Raw genomic sequence first — 6,783 nt, forward strand, 5'->3', positions numbered from 1 at the left:
TATAATAGCAAGACCTGAACATCACAACGAAGAAGAGGCAGAAGAAAGCAACCTTAAAATTAAATTTATGAAGATGATAGAGGCCTTTAAAAAGGAAATAAAACATTCTCTTTGAGAAATTGAGGAAAAGACAAACAAAAAATTGGAAGAAATCAACAAATCCCTTAAAGAAGGCCAAGAAAACCATGAAAAAGCAATTAAACAGGTGAAGGAAACAGTTCAAGACCCGAAAATTGAAATAGAAACAATGAAGAAGACACAAACAGAGGGAATGCTGGAAATAGAAAATCTGAGTAAACAAACAGGAAGCACATGCAAGCATAACCAACAGGATACAAGAGATGGAAGAGAGACTCTCTGCATAGAGGATACAATAGAGGAAATAAATTCATCAGTTAAAGAAAACACCAAAGTCAAAAATGTCATAACACAAAACATCCAAGAAATCTGGCACATCATGAAAAGGCTAAACCTAAGAATAATAGGGATAGAAGAAGGAGAAGAATACCAACTCAAAGGCACAGAAAATATATTCAACAAAATCAAGGAAGAAAACTTTCCCCACTTAAAGAAGGAAATACCTATGAAGATACAAGAAACTTATACAACACCAAATAGACTAGATTCCTCCTAAAAACGTCCCCTTACCACATAATAATTAAACCACTAAACATACAGAATAAAGAAAGAATATTAAGAGCAGCAAAGGAAAAAGGCCAAGTGACTTATAAAGGCAGACCCATCAGCATAACACCCGATTTCTCAATGGAGACTCTGAAAGTCAAAAGGTCCTGGACAGATCTAATGCAGACATTAAGAGACCACAGATGTCAGCACAGACTACTATACCTAGCAAAACTTTCAGTCACCATAGATGGAGTGAACAAGACATTCCAAGACAAAACCAGATTTAAACAATACCTATCCACAAATCTGGCCCTAGAGAAAGCACTACAAGAAAAACTCCAACTTAAGGAAGTCAGAAGCACCCACGAAAACACAGGCAATAGACAACCCCACAGTAAGAAATCCCAAAGAAGGGAAATACACACACACACACACACACACACACACACACACACACACACACACTACCACCAAAAGATAACAGGAATTAACAATCACTGGTCATAAATATCCCTTAATATCAATGGACTCAATTTGCCTATAAAAGGACACAGGCTAACAGAATGGATATGATATGATATCCAGTCCAGATGGACTGAATCTTACACTGTGATCCTCAGCGCCCCTCTGACTGCCAAGCTCCTAGGACACCAAAGCTGGTACCATCTCTCCAGGCTTAAGCGGCCACCTATTCAGGATACATGGTCTGTCCAGCAGCTGGGACCCTCCACCCTCCAGTTTCCCAAGATGTCCCAATGAAGAGCCTATCTGTTCTTCCGCCTTGTGCATTCAACTTTGTCAGTACAACCAGGATTCTTTCTGGTAGTCATAGGGCAGGTGTTAATAATCTATTATTTTCCTAGCAACTAATCCCTCAAGAAACAGATTCCTGAGGGCTCCAGGATGGCAGTAAACCAGGATGCTTCTTCACCCACACCTCCCACTGACTGTGAGCCCTACTGTGTACTCAAACTGATTGTTAAACCCACTTTTAAGAGAACAATGTAACAATCACCATTACTTTCCTCGGACTTCCCACATAATCAACTTTTACAGCCTAAGCTAATACTTAACTGTAATCTTATTATGTTCTCTTCTATGCCGCATCCAGAACAATTCATGTGTATCATTTGCAGAAAATAGCAAACATAGAGATTGAAAACACTCTTCTTAAATGATTATCCACTAGAACTATTGAACATAGTAGCATTGCTGGGTAGACATTGGAGTTTAAAATACTGTTTGTTGTCTGGGTGAGTTGGGGTCAGTTGAAGTTATTGGCTTAATCCCTTGTAAGACTCCATGAATGATTTCTGTAAAGTATCCCACTCCTTCCCAATGTGATTCTTTCTGGTCAATAAAAGTCAATAAAAGAGAGCACAACAAAAGAGACAGACACATTCACACACAGGGACAGCCACAGGGACAGACAGACACAGACAGACATAGGGACAGGCACAGACTCAGAGTCATGCACCAGACAGATGGGGGAAGACAGGGAGCATGAAGTAGAAAATCCAAACCTGGACTCGCTCTTGGTTGAAGGACTCCAAGTGGAAGTGCTTTTCTTTCTTTCCTTAATGCAGCACTGATGCAGTATTCTGACTCTGAGTCCACACAATAGGCTTTCTATAGTTGTTTTGTTAAAACGACATGGCATCAAGCTGCCTTCTAAATACTCAGGCTTGTACCTGTCCATTAGGGCAACTATCATCCCTTATCAGAGACATTTATTTATGCAGTGGGCTGTGGTGAATGTTCAGACTCACACCTGGCCAAACTTTAGAGAATGCATAACTATGAATTGCTCAGACCTCAACAGGATGTCTGAATCACACCCTCCAAGGCTCAGAGACTACTTTGGCAGAGAGAGGGAGAGGTTGTAGGTGATTTCTGTGAAAGGGTGTCCAGGACACCTTCATACACAGTGAGGAACTCATAAGCCCCACCCCTCAGTGAGGGATTTTGTGCAGTTAATGTGTGCTGGGGAATGGGGTGTCATAAAATTTATTGTATAATATTAGAGGGACCAGGCTTAATATTATACATCCCAGGGGCTCAGGAGAAAGAACTATGAACAGTGAGGACTATGTTCGGGAAATAGAATCTCAGCACACAGAGCTCTTAGTCTAGTCATTTATTCTCCCATATCTTCTTCGTCCTCCTGTGCCCTGGGAGTCCCAGTAAATATACACTTACAAACAGTCAGCCCTTGGCAGTGCAAAGCCAGGCTTCCAGGATCAAATGGAGGGGTGATAAGAATCACATAGAAGGGCAGTAATTGTTAATTATCATTTGCAACCCAAGAGGGAAGTGACTAACGAGGAAATGAATTAACTAAAGGCTAAATTCAGGTAACATCTAAGAAGTGAGATTTTATGTGCTCAACTATAATCTTAAACGTGATTGGTAGAAAATGTTAAGAATCTATAAGTTGCTAGGTCAATGGGAGAAAATAAAACTGTCTTCTTTTTTCCTGTGGTTCCTATCTGTCCAAGCTATCTGCCGTTTTTTTTTCTGCAGGGTGGGGGAAAGTATGCTTGGTTGCTAGGCAACCTGTGTACAGCTAGATGCCTCTGGTGATAGTTAAAGGAAGATCTAGAACTAGAGGTAAGATTTGGGAAAGGAGAAAGTTAAGTTTAATTTACATATCCGCCAGGTCTTCTCAAAGGGGTAGTCTGGATGCTTAAGTCTGTTCTTAGAGAGTACAGAGGTATCTCTGAGAAGGTACTTTCCTCCATCTGGGGATGGACCTGACCAAATGCTGTGAATAACAATAATTACAGGGAGGCTCGAACTGGGGTTCTGGCTGTGCATAGTTGTCAGTGCACAAGGTTATCTAAATATTCTTTTAGTAGAGGGGAAATGGTGCCTAATAAATGATGGAAAAGCTACAATAGCACACAAGAAATGGCTGATAATCAAAAGCCAAATATCACCAAGGTTCCTTGAGCCTCAGCTTGACCTCTGGAAGGCCCTTGGCTTCTTCCAGGTATTAGCTTTGTCATAATCAGTTGCAATCCTACTTTGTATATTTTTGCAGCTTGTAGCAAAAATTAAAGGAAAAGGAAATGCAGGTAAGCAACCACACTTGAACTCTATGGATGTTAACGACAATATGGCACTTTGGGGGTGTTTTTACTTGTGTTTGAGCAGTTTGAATATGTAAACCTCAACAGGGCTGATTTGTGACTTGGAAAATCCAGTGAAATGCATTGATGCCTGTTATGTCCAAAGAAAACTCCAGTTCCCAAAACTCCAAGGGCAGGCCCAGATATCCGGAAATGGGCTCACTGGACTTTAGGAGGGTTTCTGGAAGGTAGATAGAAGTCAACATTCCAGCAACAACAGCTCTGCGCAGGGCGGTAACCAAGATGGCAGGCGTGTCGGTCTAGGAAAGGGGAGGCGGCTCACCGCATCCACGAGTGAGGTGCGGAGGGTGGTGCTGAGTTTTTCCTCCCGGACAGCATCTTTCTGCCGGGAGTTCGAGTCCCCCCTTGACGTTCCGACCTCCTGCCTGTCGCGGCGGCTTGGCAGCGAGGGGGACGCTCCGCCCGGGGTGTTTTTCCCCACATCGGTCTCCGGAAGATTCCCTGCCCCGACTTCGGTGCCTGCGGCCTGCGGGTCTCCCGGTACCCAGCGTCCGGGTGGAGGTCGCACCCCGGGCCTCCGCGCTGCCGCCTTGGGCACCTGGCCTCTGTCGGAAGCAGCATCCTCCTGGACCCGAATTTGGGGGACGCGAGGGTTGGGGGGCCTCGTTGCTTTTTTCATTCTTACTTTTTTCCCCCTCCTTAAATATCTAGAAGAAAGGGGGGAAATCAAAAGTGAAGAATTGGCACCCAGGAAGGGGACCGGGAGGGTTGGGGAGGTCGGGTTTTTTTTCCCCCTTTTTCTTTCTTGAACATTTGGAAAAAGGGGGGTGGGGTGGGATTCGAACTCGAAAAGAATTGGCTTCCCTGAAGGGGATGAGGACAAAGACTGGGCCAGATGGATGTGGCGGACCCCCGCGCCGCTGGGACTGTTCCCCCGAGGGCGAGCTGATGTCGGCGGGCATGGACACCTTCATTCCACCGCATCGACTCCACCGAGGTGATCTACCAGCCACGCCACAAGCGCGCCAAGCTCATCGGCAAGTACCTGATGGGGGACCTGCTCGGGGAGGGGGGAGGGCTCGTACCTCAAGGTGAAGGAGGTGCTGGACTCCGAGACCTTGTGCCGCAGGGCAGTCAAGATCCTCAAGAAGAAAAAACTGCGCAGGATCCCCAATGGCGAGGCCAACGTCAAGAAGGAGATCCAGCTGCTGCAGCGGCTGCGGCACTGGAATGTGATTCAGCTGGTGGACGTGCTGTACAATGAGGAGAAGCAGAAGATATGGTGATGGAGTACTATGTGTGTGGCATGCAGGAGATGCTGGACAGTGTGCCGGAGAAACACTTCCCCGTGTGCCAGGCCCATGGGTACTTCCGCCAGCTGATTGACGGCCTGGAGTACCTACACAGCCAGGGCATTGTGCCCAAGGACATCAAGCCGGGCAACCTGCTGCTCACCACCAACGGCACGCTCAAGATCTCCGACCTGGGTGTTGCCAAGGCCCTGCACCCTTTCACTGTGGACGACACCTGCCAGACAAGCCAGGGCTCCCCTGCCTTCCAGCCTCCCGAGATCGCCAACGGATTCGACATCTTCTCAGGTTTCAAAGTGGACATCTGGTCAGCTGGATTCACACTCTACAACATCACCACGGGCCTGTACCCATTCGAGGGAGACAATATCTACAAGCTGTTTGAGAACATCGGGAGAGGGGACTTCACCATCCCTTGTGACTGTGGCCCACCACTTTCTGACCTGCTCCGAGGGATGCTGGAGTATGAGCCAGCCAAGAGGTTCTCCATCTGACAGATCAGGCAGCACAGCTGGTTCCGAAAGAAACATCCACTGGCTGAGGCGCTAGTGCCCATCCCCACGAGCCAGACACTAAGGACCGTTGGCGCAGTATGACAGTGGTGCCCTACCTGGAGGACTTGCATGGCTATGCCGATGAGGACCAGGACTTGTTTGATATTGAGGATGGCATCATCTACACCCAGGACTTCACGGTGCCTGGACAGGTCCTAGAAGAGGAAGTAGGTCAGAATGGACAGAGCCGCAGCCTGCCCAAAGCTGTGTGTGTGAATGGCACAGAGCCCCAGCTCAGCAGCAAGGTGAAGTCAGAAGGCCAACCTGGCACTGCCAACCCGGCTCACAAGGCATGCTCCAGCAACAAGATCCACCAGCTCTCGGCCTGCAAGCAGCAGTGACTGCAGCCTGCAGGTGGACACAGGGCCAGGATCGTGAATCCCCGCTTGGTGCTCAGCGGGTGTCTGCTGTGCTCCTGGCTCCGCTCCTTGGGGCAGAGTTCCTCTGATTCCATGGGACAAGGTCAGGTGACTGAGGCCATAGCCCTTAGAAGGATCTGACCCCTCCGGGGTGGCATGTACCTCCCTGCAGGGGCCGGATGCTGAGTGACCCCTTCTACCTGCAGTGTGTCACCGGGTTCCCTGGGCAGGTGCCCCAGCAAGGCTGCGGTTTTCGGGCCCACCCATCTGGAGCCGAGGGTGGACCCGCCACCCCAGAAGCACTTTATGTCGAGACCATTGGCCGGCCTCGCCCGCATGCTTCCCCACGAGCCTCGCTGTCTTTGGGTTGGTCCCTTTTTTAAATAATAAACAGGTGGATTTGATCAATGGCTGTCAGGGTGTTTGGAGCAGACGGGGTGCAGGGTGGCCTGCAGAGAAAACCCAGAGCAAGCGAATATGCAGAGACATTTATGATCAACCAGACAACACGACTACCCGTGGAGGGCGCAGGGCAGAGAGTGGGCGAGAACTCACGGCGAGGCTGCCCTATATTTTGGCAAAAAATAAAACTTGGGAAACTTGAAGAAAAAAAAAAAAGGAAGTCAACATTCCTCAAAAACTTGTGAAGCTCTACCCAAAGGTGTCGTTTCTCTTATGACTGGCAGTAGAGAAAATGGCTGCCTGTGGTGCATATTACCATAATGAGGCACATGCTAGCCTCCAGGCTCCTTCAGTGTCACAAGTACTTGTTATGCATTTCAAAGTCTATGCTAGTGTCCTAGGTCCTCTCCCCTCCTCCCCTACCCTAAACTCCCTCTAG

General features: G+C 47.8%; 1 pseudogene; it reads left to right on the forward strand.

Annotated features, from left to right (window-relative positions):
- Positions 1–4,614: 4,614 nt before the first annotated feature.
- LOC128115207 (serine/threonine-protein kinase STK11-like) lies at positions 4,615–6,255 on the forward strand (annotated as a pseudogene).
- The last annotated feature ends 528 nt before the right edge of the window (positions 6,256–6,783 follow it).

Source organism: Peromyscus californicus, unplaced genomic scaffold (genome assembly GCF_007827085.1).
Source record: "Peromyscus californicus insignis strain IS unplaced genomic scaffold, ASM782708v3 Scaffold_1__1_contigs__length_55948999, whole genome shotgun sequence".
Taxonomy (NCBI): domain Eukaryota; kingdom Metazoa; phylum Chordata; class Mammalia; order Rodentia; family Cricetidae; genus Peromyscus; species Peromyscus californicus.